The sequence below is a fragment of the Balaenoptera borealis genome (genome assembly GCF_965194805.1).
Source record: "Balaenoptera borealis genome assembly, chromosome: 17".
Taxonomy (NCBI): domain Eukaryota; kingdom Metazoa; phylum Chordata; class Mammalia; order Artiodactyla; family Balaenopteridae; genus Balaenoptera; species Balaenoptera borealis.
The window spans coordinates 33604845-33626379 of NC_138876.1; the positions used below are offsets into that span (position 1 = coordinate 33604845).

A 21535-nucleotide genomic window follows, 5' to 3' on the forward strand; every position below is an offset into this window, starting at 1 on the left:
GCCCGCCCCCATCCCTCCCCGGCGGCGACCGCAGCGCAAGCTTCGGCCTGGCCGGGGCTCCCCAGCCGGTGTAGCCATCGCTCACTGACCCAGGGAAGTGTCAAACGAGGAAGTGGCAGCAGTAACAGGTACAGAGGTGTACAGCCTGGCAGACGTTAACGGCTCAGCCCTCCATCCCTACCCGACCTAAGCTCCGGCCTCACGGCTTCCTGGACCCCAGAGCCCACGAAGCAAGTCACGTGCCAGCCGGAGCAGTCAGCTGACCGCGGCGCGCGCCGCTCCGCCTACGCGCGCGCCACTGCGCAGCCGCCGCGGCCGAGCCCTCGGAAGAAGGGAGGGGCCGGGAGGGGCGGGGAGGGGTCGGGAGGGGTCGGGAGGGGCGGGGAGGGGCCGGGAGGGGCCGGGAGGGGCGGGGAGGGGCGGGGAGGCTCCCGGGGGATCCAAGGAGACCCGGGAGTCTCTGCTGGCGGCCGCTGTTCCGCGATCGGGTAGGGTTTATGCCACCATCCCTAAGGTTATCCCACTTCTTCAGGTTTCTGCAGTTTGGAATTTGTCTCCAGCCCCTATACAGGCTTCTCCTCTCGGGGTTTTCTTCGGACAGCCCGGTTTTCTGAGTAATATCCTTAATAGTTCACTTCGGCCGCTGATTCACCTTTTCCTTCCAGTCCACTTCAGGTTAATTCCATAAATGTTCATGGAGCATTTACTGTGCGACAGTGACTGTGCGAATTTTCTTAGGATTATCTGCTGGAGTGAATCACTCCTTGCAGGAGAGAGCCTGTTATCTAGTTCAGGGGTATGTGAAGTGTGTGATAAACATCATAAATTGTTGGCACCACATTAGATAGTGGGAAATCAAGGAAGGTTACACGGCAAAGGCATGGACAGGAGAAATCATGTCCTTTGGGGAAAAAAAAGGTAGCAAGCCGCTCTTTTGAGCCCTGCATATTTCATTGGCTGGGGAAGGTAGGTGGTATTATTCTAATTTAGAACATAGTTTTAGAAATGGTAAAGAACTTTGTGATTTTCTAATTCAGTACTTTTATATTTACAAATGGGGAAGGTGAAGAGCCAGAGGTCACAGAGCTGTTTAGCACAAGAGAATAGACATACCTGGTTTTAAATCCTGGCTCCGCTGCTGACCAGCTGTGTGACCTCAGGCCTGTAAACTTCAGCTTCTTCACCTGTAAAATGGTGGTAATAATACATCCCTTATAGGGGTGTTGGGAAAATTAAATGACGTGTACATTTGGCATAGTGCCTGGCACATATGAAACACCCAGTAAATGGTTGCCATTATTACTATATATTATAGGACCCAGGTTTTCTGACCTATCTTATGCCTTTTCTGCTGTTGTGTCCCTGCAGAAATTCACCACAGAATTTCTTAGAGCCTTAGTAATACATTGGACAAAAAGTAACAACCAACCAACCTATCCCCAACCTGATGCTTTTCACCAGTTTTGGGTGATGTTCAGGCAATTCCAACAACCAGTTCTGTAACACAACTTTGGAAACTTGTCAGGAATTCCAAGGGCTTCATCTGGCATCACAAAAGGTGGGCCTAAAGGCAATGGTTTGTTAGATCTGTACTGTCCAATACAACTTTCTTCAGTGGTGGAAATGGTATTCTGTGCTGTCCATATCATATCCACTAGACTTACATGGCTCCTGAGCAGTTGAAATGTGGCTAGTGTGACTGAAGGATGGAATTTTAAAATTTATTTCACTTTAATTAATTAAAATTTAAATACCCAGAGGAGGCTAGTGACAACTGCTTTGGGCAGTGCAATATTAGGGTCTGCATTTAAAACCTTTTGGTTTCTTTATGTTTGCATATGGCCCTGAAGCAGAATTCTCATGTCCATTTCTTAATTTTTGAACTCGAGTACATCTACTTCTGACGTCCAGACACTTTCCAATGTTTTAAACACCATGTTATACTTGAGAGGCAGTATAATGTAGTGCTTGATAAATGTTAGCTCTAATTATCATTAGACCTAGCATATCTCATTTAAAAATCTAGCAAACATGTTTAAAATAAGCAGAGCATGATTGCTTTCTAATGGCTTCTAATAGTTAGGGAACGTATTTTACAAAGAGTGGGGAAGCTCGCTTTTTGATACAATGCATAGGAGCATCCTAGGTATCTAAGTATGTGTAACAGGCATGACACACCTTTTCCTCCATTTCCAGGTATCTAAATACTCCCCATCTGGAAGCACCTTCTAAGGCTTAAAGCACTGAAAAAATGCGTAGAGAAGATTTTTTTTTTTCTCATAATTTTGTCAAGGGAAAAAGATAAATGTTTTAATGAAACAAAGTGGGGAAAGTATTTGAAACTACTAGCACAATAGGAATCAAAATCATTTTTCACCCCCCTATAATATTAAAAATATCTTGAAAGTTGGTACTGATATTCCTCTTAGAAAAGGAAATGTCCTTGTTTAGGAAAATACTTTGATAAACTAGCATAGTGGAAGATAAACTGAGAGCTTGGGTAAATGGAGACAAAGAAACAAAAGACATAACTAAACTAGTTTCCAATAGAGATTGGAAAGGAACAGAAATGGGGTGGGGGCGGTGTTGGAATGTGAGGAAGGCATAAGGTGAAGAGAGCAGAGAAAGAAGAAAGCAACACAATAGAGAACTTGAAAAACACGACTGTTTAGAACCCCGTTTGAGATCCCTTCACTTGCTATGATGTAAATCCATTGCCATCTGCCCAGACGTTTAATGAACTCAAACGCTTTAATGAGCTATTTTTTTTTTTGGTAGAAATTTATGGTATCCAGGTGACATTATATAAAGATTTCAGACAAATTAATCAGAACAATACTAAGACCCCAACATGCAAATGAACAAAAAGCACAAAAAATTGAGAAAAAAAGAAATACCACTGGCTAAAACATATAGGGAAATGTACACTCTTACTAGTGCTCAAAAATATAAATAAGATAGCAAATATAAATATTTATCAAAATAAGTAAATAATATATAAAAATAAATATGAATAAGAACCTGTATTAGCAAAGATAGAAATATGTACATAATAGCCAGTGCTGGTGATGGTGTGATAAGACGGTCTCTTACACTGCTAGTGGAAATGTAAACTGGTACAAATTTTATGGTCAGCAATTTGACAGTATGGATGAGAAGCCTTAAAAATGCTTATTCCATTTTGATCCATATTAGGATGGAAATAATGGAAAAGTAGGAAAATATTTATGCAAAATATATTCATTACAATATAATGTCTGTTTTCATCATCAACAACATTAAAGATTTAGTTGAAGAACTAAGCCCCAATGAAGATGAAGCATTGAAAATGATTTGATGTATATACCTGGAATTTTTAGAGTATAATGTTCAGGGTTAATGAATAGGATACACTAGGGAATTCCCTGGTGCTCCAGTGGTTAAGACTCCATGCTTTCACTGCTGAGGGCCTGGGTTTAATCCCTGGTCAGGGAACTAAGATGCCATAAGCCATGCGGCACAGCCAAAAAAAAAAGAGTAGGATACAGTAGACCAGTGTGTCTCAGCTAGAGGACATTTGGCAATGTCTGGAGACGTTTTTGCTTGTCACAACCTGTGGGGAGAGAGATGCTACTGTTATCTACTGAAATCAGGGTAGAAATCAAGGACGCTGCTAAACATCCTACAATGCACAGGACAGCTCCACAGCAAAGAATTATCTGATCCAAAAAGTCAGTAGTGCTGAGGCTGAGAACCCTAGTACTAGACCCACAGGTTCTCAGAGTCCCAAATTCCTGACAAACAATGTAGTATATAATACTCTCAGTTTTTTATCTGTGAAACTGAGACAATATTAACCTCTGTTGTAAGAATTACGTGGAATCATGTACTAAGTTATGGTCGCACTGCTGCTTTGAGATGTCAGCTAGGCTCACTCACTAGCTAGGAGGTTGGCTCCTGTATGCCAGCCTCTCAGTGAACTCCTAACTCGTCACAATCACAAATTTCTACGTACCATGTCCCTTGCTTGGGAAGAATAGAAACAGAAAATTTTTTTTCAATACATGCCAAATATTTACAGAATCACGGCTTTTTAAAACATGTTTTCATTTATTTCTGTTATAACAATGAATACATATTAATTATTTAATAATTAGGTAGCATAGATAAGCAAAAAGACGAAAAACATCACCCATTATTCTGTGACTCAAGATCACTAGGGTACATCCTTCGAGAATATTTCTATTCAGATGCATGCACGTATGCCACCTGTGCCACAGGCTCAGGGCAGCAGATGGAGAGGGTCTGTGTCTAACCTTCCCCAGAGCAGGAGTCAAGGACATCTGTCCTCCTGGTGCCCCAGTTACCTGCCGGTGACCAGGGTCACCACTAATGCCTCCCCATACATGAAGCCGCTCTGAACCCCAGAATCACATAGGACAATAATAACAACAGCTGGACTTCAAAAGCACTTAGCTTTGTGCCCAACACTCTTCTGTGCTTTGCATATAATAACTCATTTAATCCTCACAACAACCCTTTGAGACATGTATTACTATTATCCCCATTTTACATATGAGAAAACTGGGGCACAGGGTGATTATAATTTGACCAGTTAGGAAGCAGCAGGTCGGAGTTCTGAACCCAGGTTGTCTGGTTCCTGGGTCCATGCTCTTAACCTTGTAGCATAAAGCCCCTCTTTGCACTGTTTCTTAACCACACTCCTTTTATACTCTGAATTCTCATGGCACTTTTATGGCATTTAGCTAATTTCACTTACATTTTATCAACTTTACCAAGAATACCTTTTGCTCAGAGAGTCTTGAGTGTGCATTGTACATAGTAAGCGTTCAATAGGTGATAACGAAATAGATTTCACAACTAAAGGAAAGGCCAGATTTTCAAACATTTTATGTCAGAGGAGAAGGGAAGATGTTATCTGAGTAATTAAACCTATCAGGTTCTTTCTTCTGTTCCCTGTATTCTTGGTCCCTGAATTAATAGAAATTATCATCTTTGTCATTATCTCCTTGGAAATGTTATGAAAACTTCTTGGGAGCAGGAAATGGTTATAGAAGTAGGAAGATAACATATTTTTTAAAGTAGTTCTGCCCTGTCACCTTCGTTTTAAGATTTTGCTCCCTTTACTACTACCTTCTAATTTTCTCAACCCAGCTTTAAATGACACAGTGGGAAAGATTTTGAAGAACTACTGTTCTGTACTGAGAAGTAGTTGCCTATGGACTAAATCTATTTAATTTTCATCTTAGTTACAAGTAATAGCACAGGAAGTTATTATTCAGTAGTTATAATGAACCGATCAGTTAAGGGTGAAAAAAGGCAAAAAACATGCCCCCATGCAGTGGTTAAGAATCCACCTGCCAATGCAGGGGACACGGGTTCGAGCCCTGGTCCAGAAAGATCCCACATGCCGCGGAGCAACTAAGCCCGTGTGCCACAACTACTAAGCCTGCACTCTAGAGCCCGCGAGCCACAGCTACTGAGCCCACGTGCCACAACTACTGAAGCCCGTGCTCCTAGAGCCCATGCTCCGCAACAAGAGAAGCCACTTCAATGAGAAGCCCGCACACCACAACGAAGAGTAGCCCCCGCTAACCGCAACTAGAGAAAGCCCGTGTGCAGCAACAAAGACCCAGCACAGCCAAAAAAAAAATAAATTAAATAAATAAGTTTATTTTTAAAAATGCCACCAAAACTGATGTACTTAATAATTATAAAGATTTTATCATTATTCTATTTATTGTTAGACCTAGTTCCTCAGTTTACATCTTTAAAAATAGTTAATAATACATAGGGTAACTGATTTACTGAGGGGAGAGTATGTTTAAAAAATTATCAACATGGGCTTCCCTGGTGGCGCAGTGGTTGAGAATCTGCCTGCTAATGCAGGGCACACGGGTTCGAACCCTGGTCTGGGAAGATCCCACATGCCGCAGAGCAACTAGGCCCGTGAGCCACAACTACTGAGCCTGCGCATCTGGAGCCTGTGCTCCGCAACAAGAGAGGCCACGACAGTGAGAGACCCGCGCACCGCGATGAAGAGTGGACCCCGCTTGCTGCAACTAGAGAAAGCCCTTGCACAGAAACAAAGACCCAACACAGCCAAAGATAAATATAAAAATAAATAAATAAAAGATTACTATTAAAAAAAATGCAAATGAGTGGAAATTAGAACAGCCAATTCTTTAAAAAAAAAAAAAATTATCGACAGAAATAATGAACACATTTTCAGACCAGGCTAACTTGTCGGGTAAAATCTCAAACCACTCCCGTTCCTGATAGTGCTGGTGACAAGGATGGAATATCTCAGAGATATAATTTTCTGGAAGAGAAAGCATGAGCACCTCATAAGTCAATTAATGGAATTTGCAAGAAGTCCATGGAAATTGATAGTAAGGCAAATTGTATGGTTCCTGGGAATCAGCTGTAGGCTAGACGGTATGGTCTGCCGAGCAATAAGTGGTCCTCTGCTATATTGGCTGTTAATGAGGAAAACTGGAGAGGTGGTTTTGGTCCACGTAGTCTCAAAGACTCCAAACGGGGCCATGGTTACTACGCTACTAACTCTCTTCCCACCATTCTGGCAGTCAGCCTCAGGTCTGCCCCTTATAATGACTGGTACTAATACTTGTCCAGGGTAGGCAGAAGGTCCCACAGCCTGTCCAACAACAGTTATAGAGATCCTAAGGGTAATGACCACTTGGTTGAGCACGCTGCCCACCAAGTCTCCATTCAGTGGCCCATGGGCCAAAGTGGGGACATCATAAGTCACTGTAAGTTTATAAAATGCCTTGTCTCTCGTGCATGACTCTTAGAGATGAAAGGTCTGGGTGAGAGGAGGAAATGATTGCGGAAAGGAGCTACTGGAAAAGGACGCACTGAATTTGGGATGATGGAAGAACAACAACCCACCACCTGGGCAAGTAACACCTTAGACCTCAACAGATCATCCAGTGTCGGGGAGCAAGGACCTTAAGGACCTTTGCCCTTTGCAGTTGTCCCTGGAGCCTTCCTCAGGAAGGAAAACATCTTAGCGTGATTCTCCTAAACTGTTGCAAGCACCGTGATTTAACTCACTGCTGGGTCTGCCATCCCCTGCCAGATGGCTCTGAGCAGGATTTGAGGTTTGATCCCCCTTCCCCTTAAGCTAACCAAGACGTCTATCTGAAATAACAAGGGATGCCTCAGCTCCTGCACCTCACACACAAAACCCTGTCCATACCTCTGGATGTCTTCCCCACCCCCATTCCTACAGCCATTGCTCAGTCATTCCTTGGGGTGGAAAAATGTCACCCACCTGGTGACACGGACAAACAGGAGAGTTTAGTCTGACTGCACTAGGCAACTCCTCCATAAACAAGGACTAGACTTGATTATTCAAAGCAACCTGAGAACCCCAAGATTTAACAGCTGATGGAGAGGCCATGTTGGTGATACTGCCAACCTGTGTCCACTGAACAGTATAGGTCTGACTTGAGTGGCACCGACAGTTGTAAGTAACACTTTCTTTCCAGGGCTACCATGTGCATTCCCAATAATTCCCATGTATTCTTGCATGGAAGCCAAGCATTATCTTGACTTACTTATTCCCCCAAACATGGTGACTTGCACCTTATAGGTGATCATAAGAGACCTTCAAGTATTTAAGGAAATGCCACTAATAGATCACATAGCTCTTAAATAACTGTGAGGCCCAAATGAAGCATCCTTTGATTACCTGGAAGAGCTTCCCAAAGAGATAACAGACTCATAATTTATGCACAATCTGTGGCTAGTTATTGCTCCAGTGGAAGCCATCTAATTAGAAAAAACAGTACAAAATTTGTCCCTAACTTTAGCTAAAGTGATCAATAACATCACCTTGGCCCTGGAAGGCATTCAGGCCAGCCTCAAATTACTGGTCAGGGATATTATAGATGGTAGAATTGCTTTAAACTTCTTCCTCATGGGCCACAGCAGAGTCTATAGGATTGCTTATAGGATTACTAATAAATCCTGCTGTGTCTGCATTAATGCCTTGGGCCAAGGGGAAAGATCAATAAAGAAACTTAAGGAGAGAGCCCCATGACTTTTCTTAAGTTAGACCCTGGTAGTTTATGGGATTTATTCAGTGGGTTGGTTCTAAGACCCCGGGAGGCATAGCTGAGGTCATTGCTGCAGGATGGCCTACTCCTGTTGCTAAATTCCTGATCATAGTAGCCTTAATAAGATGATGTATGAGACAAATTGAACAGATTTGATCCTAGCCTCTGTCAGTTAAATTAATCAGAGTAGCCAGTGGAGTGGCATATTTATGGGAAAATTCACCAGAAACAACAGGTGGCTATTGCTGAGAGACAATGCTTCATGGGTTTCTTGCATTTCTGCTATTGTTCTGGATTCTTTTTCCAAGGATGTTTGTATAACAGTGTTGGAAAGTAGAAATAGTACCTCCCTCTAGAGCAAAGGTCAAGTAAGCATTTTTTTAAAACAGGTATTTATTTTAGAATAGTTTTAGATTTACTGAAAGGTTGTGTAGATAGCAGAGAATTCCCATAAGCCCTACATTCAGTTTCCACTATTATCATCATCTTAGTATGGTACCTTTGTCTAGGTAAGCTTTTATACTGTTTAGTCTGAAAGATGTGGGTTCCCTAAGCTCAGGATCCTCTCCTGTGATGCAACCCCCTGTGTGTCCAGGCATCCAGCTTGGTCTGTCCACATCAATCAACACTGTGGGACTCAGAGGCAAGGGGAGCTGACGTAAATATGAGTATGCTCATGCTGCTTACTGTGTGGGGAGTAATAAAGTCCCTTTTCTCTGACCCAAGAGATTTTTGTCTTATATCAACATCCATTAAAATATAGCAGGCTACCTTGTTAGCTTGCAAGCGGGGTAAAATCCCAAACCCCTCACATTTTTGACAATCCCCCCTCTCCCTCCACCAACTCAACTCCTTGAAGACATGGAACAAGTTCCTGTTTGATAAATATATATTGAACTGAACTAAAATGGGCTGATGATTTATTTTAACAATTGTGTAGGATAAATTTGAGGTCAGAGGTCAGGCTGCTATCTGCATAGAACTTGATCAAATCAGTCAGTCTTTGCCTATTAACTGAAGGACAATGGAAGACACTCTACCGGCGCATGGGAGTAAAGCAATTCTAAGAGTAAGGGGGAGAGAAAGCGGACCGTTGGGAGAATTGGACAGGTAAGAGCTAAGGAGTGAGGGAAGCATAGGCCAATTGATGAAACCTGGTGTCTGGAGAAGTCAGGAACCACCCTCAGGTATTGCTGTCATGGGGTCATGAGGGCGCATGAGGAGGGCCGTAATGCTCAGTAAGCCACCTCAGTAGAGCACCGTGACAGGCAGCCCCAGCAGACGTCCAGTGAGGCCTATGAGCCTTTGGAAGGATCTTGATCTTTTTTTTCAAATTATTTATTTATTTTTATTGGAGTATAGTTGATTTACGATGTTGTGTTAGTTTCAGGTGTACAGCAAAGTGATTCAGTTATACATACATATATATTTTTTTCAAATTCTTTTCCCTTATAGGTTATCATAGAATATTGAGTATAGTTCCCTGTGCTATACAGTAGGTCCTTGTTGGTTATCTATTTTATATATAGTAGTGTGTATATGTTAATCCCAACCTCCTAATTTATCGCCCCCCCCCTTCCCCTTTGGTAACCATAAGTTTGTTTTCTATGTCTGTCACTCTATTTCTCTTTTGTGTATAAGTTCATTTGTATCCTTTTTTTTTTTTTTAGATTCCACATATAAGTGGTATCATATGGTATTTGTCTTTGTCTGTCTGATTTACTTCACTTAGTATGATAATCTCTAGGTCCATCCAACCTAGAGATCTGCAACAATCTCTAGGTTGTTGCAAATGGCATTATTTCATTCTTTTTTATGGCTGAGTGATATTCCATTGTATAAATATATCACATCTTTGGGACTTCCCTGGTGGTCCAGTGGTTAAGACTCCACGCTTCCACTGCAGGGGGCACAGGTTCAATCCCTGGTTGGGGAACTAAGATCCCGTATGCCGTGCAGAGTGGCCAAAAAAAAAGAAATCACATCTTCTTTATCCATTCATCTGTCAATGGACATTTAGGTTGCTTCCATGTCTTGACTCTTGGCCTGGAGTTCAGCAGTAGGATTTCAGTCCTGAACTGTATAGCTCCCAAAGGCATGAATGATATGGGACCTGGATTCCAAAATAGGAATCCTCAGACCGGTGGGGATGGACCTTGAAAAGTACCGTTAATATCATAATGTCAGTTTATTGGGGTGGGAGGCACAATGCTTTTAATACGAATTGACATCTGACAAAATATTCTTGGCATAACTGATCTTCTGGGGGCCATGAAAGTTCTGTGACTATCAGGAGTGAACGTGGGCTGGATAAAGGGAAGGAGTGTTGTAAAGCACAATCTTAGAGGGACTGGATATTAGGCAGGGACTCGATGCAATGATTAAGTTGGATCAGGCTCTGCCACTTGCTTCTGTGTATGATTCTGCGTTTTCTCATCTATAAACCCCAATGGGCTTATTAGGAGGATTAAATGAGATAATGCATTTAAGCAAGTACCTAGCACTCAGTGACTCCCCTACAATGATCATTATCATTTATGAATAGAATTGGAACATAAGGAAGGGGATTGAGTCTCAAAAAGGCTATAGCCAAGTTACTGGAACAGTAACCAGTTAGGCACAGGGTGGTGGTCATGAATCTCAGCATGGGGAGCTGGAAGGCCTCGCATCCGCTCCCTACGCATTGGTCTCATAGAAGAGAACAGAGCCTTGAGACTCCAGAAAAAACCTGCCTCAGAAGCTGAACACAAGCAGTGTCTAAAGAAGCAAATGAATGATCATAACCTATTTTCTATACACACACACACTTAAAACTTTTAAAACTTTCACATTTAAAAGTTAAAGTATCAAAAAAAAAAAGGTTAAAGTATCACTAAACACCAGTTTGAACCAAAACAATTCCTGACATGAATAACACCCCCAAAGTATCAGTTTACTTACACAGCACCTAGCTGTAGCTAATACTGTATAAATGCATATGAGGTGATCTTTCAAGTTAAAAAAAAAATCCTATAAAATTAAATCCAGTTTATATAATACCACCAAATCCACCATGGCATACTAAAATAAAATTTTTTTTTTCCTGGCTCTACTACCTGCATGATCCTGGAAAAAATATCAAATTCCTAACCTGTTAAATGAGATTAATTTTAGCACCTCATAAGTGTTGAGGTTTGAGATAATGAAAGGGAGAGTGCTTTGAAATCAGACTTGCTATATCATTTTTGTTATGATTGTGATCATTATATACATTTTCCAACTAGGTTTTACAAGTATCCAATCCAATGGTGTATCAATACTAGCGTTTTCATTGAGAAAACAAGATACATACATGCACACATACACACCCCAAGCAAAGGGAGTGATTACACCTCAGAAGTAAAAGGGTGAATTAACAGAGGGAGATAAATACTAATGGGATATAAATGGAAATGACATTGGCAATATGAAAGCAAGCATGAGTGAAGCTGCTGGATGGAATTTAGACTCTTTCTTTACTTTAGACAGTTAAATAAGAGCTGTAGCAAACTAAGGTTTTTTTTTTCAATGAACATACATTTTGCAATCAAAGAGGAAATAATAGTCTCTCCCTACACCTGTAAGTTCTCCGGATACAATAAATTATAAAGAAATCTAGGGTAGAAAAATTGGTGTTAGGGAAGGATAAACATGAGCCAATGTTTTCCATTCATTATTAAAAAGCAACCTGATAATTTTATGTGATTGTATTCTAAAATAAACAAATATCTTCAAACTTGGAAACCCTGTTTAACTGTTAAGCCATAATTCACCTTTTCTTCATCAGTCAGCAAGTTTAGGCCCAGAAGGGAAACTTTACACAAGTTCCCTTTGTACATATGGTTCTTTGATATGAACTATAGATCCTAGCAACCACTTTACAAATATCAGAAGGTAAACCGCTAGTTCTTTAATTTGATGATTCATTAAATGATTTTTTAAAAATTTTACCCACCTACCTCAACCACAGCCTAGAGCTACACTCCCTAACACCAACGGAGCTTGTCCTGGAGCCCCCTGAAGTTCTCGTGAAAAAGGCAAATAACTGGGGCCCATGAAAAACACTCAATCTGAATTCTGGGAGTCGTGGCCTGGGTATCTGCACTTTAATAGAACCTCACTAAATTTGATCAGTCATTGCACTAGAACATGTTAGCAGTCCTTCTTCTGTACCTCTATGGCATGACGATGTTATTTATGTAGCATTTAGGGTGTATTAGTATGTATTCATTTATCCAACAAATATTTTTAGGTCCTAGTGTGTGCCCAACACCGTACTAAGTAAACACTGCCTTTTAATCCCAGAGGCTGACAACATACCCTCCATTCAAGAGTTGCCCACGCAGCCTCCATTTCCTACTTCTTCCTTTCTAAGAGAATCCAGTTTTGTTTAGGGACCCATTCATACAGCCAAATACTTTAGAGGAAATTGTGAAAAATGGGTCTGATGCCTCTGAAGGCAATGCCATTTCACTCGCCAATGACTGCATCATGTACTTGCATGTGACCTAATTCTGGCCAGTGAGGCATGAGGAGAAGTCAGCTGGGGGCTTCTGTGAGGTTTCCTCACTCTCAGGAGAAAGTGACAGGAAAAGGTGGTCTCTCTTTTCCTCCAAATAGTTACATGTATTTCTGTTGTGATATCTAGAACTGCTACAGCCATTTGTTACTTCCCTGAAGAAGAAGCCTCCACTGGGGATGGGGATAGCAGGGGAAAGAATTGGAAAAAACCTGGGTCCTTAATAAATTTGTTGAGCCACTAATCAACCAGTTGCAATGTTCACTCTGCCTCAGGACTTACAATGTATTGTTAACACCAGTTTGAGTCTGTCTTTCTGTACTTGCAGCCAAAACATCCTCACTGATGCTCAGGAAATGTCAGTTCACGATGATGTTGACAATGATGTGAAAAAACAAAATGGTAGACTTGCCGTATTCCAAGATGGTGCCACCAGCCATGGCTGAGATTTATCTGTGAATAAAAATAAGGGTGCAAGTCCTACAATCTTTTGTTTTTTTGTGGGGGGGAGCCATGCCACTGGGCATGCAGGATCTTAGTTCCCTGACCAGGGATTGAGCCCACGCCCTCTGCAGTGGAAGTGCAGTGCAGTGCAGTGGAAGTGGAACTACTGGACCACCAAGGAAGTTAAGACCTACAATCTTTACTGCACAGAGCTACCCTCTTTCTCCTAAGCCCCAATGGTCTCCTTATGTGCCATCAGGAAGCAGGAAGGTCAGGAGAAGGTGAGTGACCCCCACAAATGTCTGGCGGCCGCCACCGTCCTTTCCCTTTTTTGACCACCCCGAATTTCCTGGCGTCACTCTGTCTCCTCTCTTGGTTTACCTGACACTCGCTTATTATGTCAATTTTCTTCTTGCCTGACCAACCCGTCCTCCCTCTCCTTCAATGCCTCCCTCCCTCTTCTACCCAGAAAGGATGAGTCTTTCCAAAGAATGAATTCTTCAAACTCTGTTTCTTCCATTCAACTAGAGTTTAAGCCATTTACTCATCCCACATTTGCAATTGCTTAGTGGACAGTTTCACCTAGATGTTTCACTCTAATCAAAAGCAATGTGTTCAAAGTCAAACCTACCAATTCACATCTGAAAACCATCTTCTTTTTCTGGAAATGATACTATAATTTTATCAAGGTGAAGACCTTGAGATCCTCTTTGATTTTCTCCATCTTCCTTGTAATTTTCACCCAGTTCCAAGTCCTAACAAGTCCTCTTGCATAATTTCTCTCACACACACTGCCTTCCTTTCTGTTCTTACAGCCACTATCCTGGTTCCGGCTCTGACTTTATCACTTTAAACCTGGAACACTGCAATATCTCTAAAATACACTCCTATCTGTGCTCTCTCCCTGCCCTGCCCCCAACACTTCCTACGCATCCCCGAACAGATCCCTAGTCAGAAACCTTCACTGAGTTTCCACTGCCTTTAAATTCGTACCCAAACTCCCTAGCCTAGCAAGGCTCCAAAATTAGACTCAAAGTTATCCTTTCAGGCAGAGTTTCAAATATGCCTCTCTACAAATTCTTCAACTCAGAAAAGCTAGTTTACACCTCATTACCCACATACTCCTTATAGTTGCCTCCTTGAGCCTTGGGTTTGTTAGACAGCTCTTTCCCTCCTCCCTGTCTACATCTACCAAAACTAAACCCTTTTTCCAAGGCCCAATTAAGAGTCTGAATGTGTCCTGATCACCTCATATGGAAGTTATTCATAAAAGTAATAACGATGATTTAAAACAATAGCTACCATTCATTAGTGCTTACTCTATTCCGGCCACTGTAAAATCTCATTCTTGTAAAATGTGGATGATAAAAACTACCTAATGGAGTTGCCGTGAGGAGCCAGTGAGTCAATGTACATACGGGGCTGAGCCCAGACCCTGAGATATGTGGAAGATGCCCAATGAGAATTGGCTGAATTGTCGCTAATTATGCCATTGAAATGCCACAGTGGGGTTTTGCTCCCAGTCAAAATGCCATGTCTTGGTCACTCAAAAGAGAATGAGCTCCAAGGAAATGACTAAGATGCAACATTGGGATCAGGGAAGGACAGACTCAGTTCTGGTTCCTCACAGTATCCCAGCACGCCTTTCTGAGCCTTAGGCAAACAAAAATGTCTTTGTTGCAAATTGCATATATTGGCTGGCGATATGATTGTTCTTTACATTTCTGTTACGTGTGTGTGTCTTACATATCCCTTCACTTCCTTGTTCTGGGCACCAAAATGCAGAACTCAGACAGCATTAAGAAAAAAAGAACTTTCCGATGCGACCAGAGGTACAAAATCATGTGGGACACTAAAGAGAGAAAGCTCTTTTCCGGTGAGCAGAAGCCCTTCATCTCCTTTAAAATAAACAACAAAATTTCCCCCTCATGGTGAATTTGTTCTTGCTGCCTCTCAAACCAAAACGCAATTTAAGAGACAGTTACTACAGAGGAATGTTAAATACGTGGCTTTCAGGCTAAATCTGTGACAATCCTTACATTCCAACGCTGGGAAATTAGCAATGTAAATCTCTCTTTGAAACCTACTGTGGACTTACTCCTCAGCACTTCCCCAAAAAAACCCCAAGTTGCATTCAATTACACTAAGGTTAGGACATAAGTATGATTTACATAAGTGTCTGCTATAATTTACATAAGTATCTGTTAATAAGTAAATATTTCACTGAGACGGGAAGTGTAGTTAGAACTCAGACCTACTTAAAATGGTTCTTCTAGTGCAAGGAAAGGCTAACCTGGTGCTTTGAAAAGTATGGCATCATACATTTATGAATGACACAGGATTTAAAGTTCCTAGAGATGGAGTCATGTCCCCCTACCCTACCCCACCCCCCGCCCCCCTGCCTGCCCCAGCAGGGGGCTGGATTATAACCCCCAGGGAATGCAATCTTCGTTTCTCAGGGAATTCCAGTATAAATTAGCTTGGCAAGGACAGACGAGCTTTCCTGGAAAGTCACAGCATTTTCTTCTATCCCAGCATTTTTATATAGGCAAGACCCCCTACTTAACGTTTTATCCCCAGATCACCTGGGATGCTTGTTAAAAGTACAGATCCCCATGCTCAATCCAAGGCCTGGGAATCTGTATTTTTAACAAAAACCCACGTTTTGGTTGACTCATCCCTCAATCCAAAATCACTTTGCAGCAAGAAGGCTGTTGTCATTTGTTTGTTTGTTTGTCGTGGTAACAGATCCTCTGGTTTTCTCTTTTTGAAGCCTGTCCTTCCAGGGTGCTGAAGACTGCCAACCCCCAGCTCTGTCCTCTGCAGCAGATCTTTCTCTTCTCTTTTGCTCATCAATATTCACTTTTTCTGTTGTACCATTTCTTCACTGGGGGATGAAGCTCATCTGATGAGTGTTAAAGGAAAACTGTAACCATCACTCACGTGAGCTTTTATCTGTGACTTTCAATACCTTAATTCCTTTTTTTTTTCTTCCATGGACCCCTCTTCAGAATAGTGGTTTGTTTTTTTTTTAAAGATTTATTTTTTATTGATTGATTGATTGATTGATTGCTATGTTGGGTCTTCGTTTCTGTGCTAGGGCTTTCTCTAGTTGCGGCAAGCGGGGGCCACTCTTCATCGCGGTGCGCGGGCCTCTCGCTATCGCGGCCTCTCTTGTTGCGGAGCACAGGCTCCAGACGCGCAGGCTCAGTAGTTGTGGCTCACGGGCCTAGTTGCTCCGCGGCATGTGGGATCTTCCCAGACCAGGGCTCGAACCCGTGTCCCCCGCATTAGCAGGCAGATTCTCAACCACTGCACCACCAGGGAAGCCCAGAATAGTGGTTTTAAATGCATAAAATAAAATAAGGAAAGGAAATCAATCATATTGAAATAGCATTCTTAAAATATATTTTAAAATGTGAAATAGTAATACACACATGTTCTTCTTTATTAATACATTAGAAAACAAGATCTAGAGGCAGGTCTAGTAGTTTTCTTAATTTCAAAGTATGATGAGTATAAATGATGTTTTGAAATAGTCACAGCAACTGTAATGTTATATGAAAATATCTGTGATTTTTATTGGTGACCAAGTCTTAGGTAGTGCTAAGTTTTGTTCTGTACATTCATAATTAAAATTTTGGTTAGATGAGAGTGAAAATAAAAGTACAATGTTTTCCTCATCCAAGTTCACGGGCTCGCTGAATTCAAGGTCCTTGGGCTGTGGGTCCAGGTTAAGAAATCTTGCCTTAATCAAATGGCTTGATTAATCATAGCAATTCCAGTCACTGCAGCTGGCCAGTGCAAACTCTTCCTACGCAAACAGGATGTGTTGTGAATTTTTTTAGCCATAAGTCTCTAACTGTATTGCCTGGCAGTTAGTAAGTGATTAGAAAGTTTTTGGAAGCTTCTCTACCTTGGGCGTTTATCTGTGCTGTGTCCCCATCCAGTTCCATCTATTCCAGTGATGCCCCCAGGCCTTCCTGCTCCCATCCCATCCTCCTCTGGAATCTTCAGCTGCCGGTCCGGCCCCCTTTCCTCCTCTCTATCAGGCTGGATGCTCCATCTTGTGCCTGTTCCACGCCCTCCCCTTCCGCTTCTTCTGCTCTTCACTGTGTCCCCTACAAACACCCCGTCCCCTCCGGGAGCTAACCTGGCTGCGTTCCCCAGTCTGTCAACAGGTGCTTACAAACCCTTCAAGGCTCTAGTCCCATGAGGGACACCGAAAAATACCATTTCTCTGGCCCCACTGATCAGCCAGGTTTGGAAGTAACATTTTTCACTCTGTGGTCCCAGGCATCAGTGATAAAGACACTTCGGCAAGTCATTTGGCTGCAGCCTCACTGGATCCCAAAGCACTGACCTGACCCACTTCTCTAGTTGAGTGCCAAGCCTGCAACACACATCCATATAAAAAGAGGCACTTCATATCCTTGAGAGAGAGAGAGATTATTATCCATGTTTTACAAAGGAAGAAACTTAGATACAAGAGGCTCAATAACATGTCTAAAATCAAACAACGAGTCCGTAGTGGATCCAGGATTTTAACTGCTGTTGTCTGATGCTCATCTGTAAACAGTAGGTGGTCAAAAAAGGGTGATTGTAATAATAATAATAACAAATAATGATCATTATTATTATTATTATTATTACAGAGTTGGTGGTTTTACATTTGTATTCCCTGGAAGCAGATTCTGAGACAAGGAATATCCATAGGAAAATGATGCATTAGGGAGTGTTCTCAGGAAAAACCCTAGGAGAAATAGGAAGTGGGGCCGGAAAGAAATGAGGACCAAATAAGGGAATGACATGAAGCAGAGGTGATTTGGAGAGGGGGTGGGTCACATCTCACAGTTGTCCCATCAGAGGAAAGGGAATGGGAACATTTATATCCCCATATCTGTCAGTCATTGATTAAGGGCTGCTCTTGCGTGTTGTAGAGGGGGGAAAATCACCAGGGAAATCTGGCTGTCTTAGGAGCACAGGTAAAGTGGGCTATGGCAGAGAAGTTGTGGCCGGTGGTGGAAACCACCCCCAGAACCACACTGACAGCATCTGCCAGGGTGATCTTGAAAATGAAGCAGCGTCATAAAAGGAAACAACATACAGCTCTGATTTTGCTGTGTTTTATTTCCATACGGATACCCAGCACACCCTCAGCTTCGCCTCAGAACCATGTGCAACCTTAGAGGCAACACTGAAGATTCTAAGTAAACGCTTGTTGGTTGACTGAAATCATTTTATTATTTCAGCACCGTAGGAATTTAGTTCGTGGCTAGCCTCCAAGCCCCCTTCCTGCTGGGTCTCTAACAGCAAGACTTCCTCTCATTTTCCATGTTTCTGTTATTCTTCTGGGGGGGGGGTTGCTTTTGTATATATGATTCAGCTCTTCAGAGGGAACCCATGACAGTCATGTGAGATGTGTTTAATTTTGTACAGTTTAACTGTATATTAGCAACAGGGTTTACTGGATGACTCCGATTTTCCAACAAAACTGGAAAGGAAAAATCATTCCAGATTTGTTTTTCTAGGAGAATTTAAAATTGGGAGACATAAATGACTATTCTCTTTTTAAGTAGCCATGCTATAATGAAGTAATAGCAAAGAGTGGGCTTTTTCCCCAAAATGTATGAATAAGTGACTCTTTTTTTTTCAGTCTCAGATGAGATTGATGCTGTTAGGCCTGTACTCTAGTTTTATAGTATTCTTCAATTAGTTTGCAGCTGGAATGAACTTTTGTCAATGCTGTTATTTGAGGCAGAGTTGGGTGTGAGGAACGTGACCCCGATGGCATGGTTGATACAGAGATGTGCTGCCCAGGTTCCCCTCAAGGAAGGATGTGCTGCCCAGCCGTGGGACTGTGGTCCAGCAAACAATATCCAGCTGTCAGCTCCTTCAAGGTGGGCCTCAGCTGCCTCATCCCAGGTCCTGCCCTTCCCAAGACAGCCTGAATCCAGTGACTGCAGAAAGTAGGGATAGAAAGGCATAACCATTTTGGCCTAACGGGGGAAACCCTGACAAGCGGGACTGCTCCAGATTTTCCTGTTGGGTTGCCAAAGATTTTGCTGCGCCGACGTCATAGTTAACTTCTTCCTCAACGCAATCCTGCTTCCTCTCTCATCCTTTTACGGGAGTGGATCTCTAATAACATCTTGCACCGCAAACTTCCAGCGACTCTAACCTGCAGCAGTGGTTGCAGGACTGGTCTCAGAAAGCAGGCAATAAAGTGAGGGTTTGGAAGTGGATCACACACCATCTGGCTAGCCATGAGGATCCCACAGCTGGAAGCAAATAGAGTCCAGATGCCAGTAGCACAGTGGCCACTGAACTGTTAAATCTTCTATGGGGAGTTATCTGGGCGTGTGTACCAGTAAGAGCAAATACACTAGCAGGTGCAGTGTATCAGGTATCTGCAACTCTGAAGGAAAAGGTAGATGTAAGGATGACAAGATTGAGTAGCTATGGTTAAGTGCCACTGATGTGCTATAGACAGATAAGAAGAAGCACTGATGTGCTACAGACAGATAAGAAGAAGCACTGATGTGCTACAGACAGATAAGAAGAAGCTGGGGGCGAAAGCCAAGTATGAAACCAGGTGTGAAAGCCAGGAGGCTCATAGGATATACAAAGATGCTTCTTTGGCCCTGCAATGGCAGGGAAAAAAAAGGTTTGGACTTGCCCAGCCAAGATACTGAACTTCATAAAAAATCAAGGCAGCTTTGTGTCAAGGTCAGGGCCTAGGTTAGAAAAATCTTTAATCCTCACAGATGGAATGAAGACATCTTGGTGGATGTCCCCAGATGTTTCCACATCACAGGCTTTGTACTTCCTAAGCCATCAGCCACCCTCAGACTGGCATGCTGGGCACATGAATGGAGTGGCCATGGTGACAAGATAGACACTGCAGATACTTCCGACGGCACACGAGGGCAGTTCTCACCTTGCACAGTAGAACAGGATGGTACAAATGACCATGCACCCTGGGACCAGGTAAAGCAATCTTAGTAATCAGTGGGGAAAATTACAATTGCTCTGTGACTTTAAAAAAGTTTTGTCAAAATATTAAAAACAGTTTTACTATAGGGAAGTGAAAAACAGTTGTGCAACTAATATTTGTTAGTACACTGCGACTTAAAATATTAGAAACACTGAAAATTAAAGTGGTTGATTTCTATCTAAGTACACTTAGCAAGAATAGTTTGGGCAGGGACTTCCCTGGTGGCGCAGTGGGTAAGATTCCGCACTCCCAATGCAGGGGGCCCTGGTTCAATCCCTGGTCAGGGAACTAGATCCCACATGCATGCCGCAACTAAGAGTTTGCATGCCACAACTAAGGAGCCTGCGAGCCTTAGACCCTGTGCAACCAAATAAATAAGTAAAAAGAATTGTTTGGACAGTGCTTATCTTGGTCTTGTTATGCTATTTTTCATATGGAGAGAGCATCTTTTCTATGCCTCTAAGGAGAATTGTATACCTTACTAAGTCTGGATCAGCTTCCAACATTTTATCCTTTGTACTTTCAATGTCATGAAAAATCTCCAAGAGTTGCTTCAACGTGAGATTTTTGCCAGGTCCACCTCCTCTGGAACATCTTCATCTTTTTGCTACAACAGTTTCTCAGTTACATCGCTAAGTCTGCCTTCACTGAGTTCCTCTGCTGCCCATGTAGGGTCTCCCAAAGGGCAGCCATGTCCAAGTTCCCACAGTCAGCTGCTTTTTCTACTGCTTTATTCCATTCAAATTTCACTTCCAGGTTGTTATCACTTTTTGGATTTTTTGCTGCATTTTCATCTTTGTTGGCCAATTCCTCTTTCTAATATTCATTCTTATAAACTGTGACATGGGTTTATTCATAGAGAAAGAGGCAACACAACTAGACGCCTGGCTGTGTGTGAGCTGAACAAAGATGTGCCGTGACCAATCACCAACCGACTTTGAAAGAAATGATGTGATTGGTTACTGATCGATCATGACAGGATCTTCTATTTACATAGTGACTTGTGAACTAAAGAGCTAACAGTGAGGTTTGTACCCTATACAGTTATGCATGGTTAATACAATGTTGTAACTGAAATTTAAACCACGTTGTTAGGGGACTGGTGTGATTTAACTAAATAATAGTAACTGAAGTTTGTGCATATTGGAACCGTGCAAAGCCAGGACTAAATGTCCTTTCAACACTTACCAAGACTGATCTAGCTACTGCTACTGTCCAATGTCCAATTTGTCTGCAACAGAGGCGATACCAGCCCCCCATGTGACGCCATTCCTCACTGAGACCAACTGGCCCTTGATGGCAAGTTTGCCCCTTCCATTTTGGAAAGGTGAGCAGTTTGCTCCCACGTGTTTTGGGTAGAAGCTTTCTTTTCCTGCCTGTAGAGCCTCATCCAGCACTATCTCTGAGGACTTAGAGGATGTGACTCACCAGCACCAGATCCCATATAACATTGTGTCAGACCAGGGGGTCGAC

General features: G+C 42.4%; 1 protein-coding gene and 1 long non-coding RNA gene across 4 annotated transcripts in view; one reads left to right on the forward strand and one right to left on the reverse strand.

The window, feature by feature from the left end:
* The window catches only part of ATP6V1C1 (ATPase H+ transporting V1 subunit C1), a 40562-nt gene extending 40299 nt beyond the window's left edge, over nucleotides 1–263 (reverse strand). For 2 of the 3 annotated variants that reach the window (XM_082364884.1, XM_082364885.1), the window contains exon 1: nucleotides 90–263. The gene's annotated coding sequence lies outside the window, so the exon portion shown is untranslated. The remainder of the gene's footprint in view (nucleotides 1–89) is intronic. The other variant, XM_082364883.1, reaches the window with a different exon arrangement.
* Nucleotides 264–441: 178 nt separating this feature from the next.
* LOC309615222 lies at nucleotides 442–13101 on the forward strand. Its single transcript, XR_014236645.1, has 2 exons — nucleotides 442–488; nucleotides 12950–13101. It is a non-coding gene; the product is annotated as an uncharacterized lncRNA (long non-coding RNA).
* Nucleotides 13102–21535: the final 8434 nt, after the last annotated feature.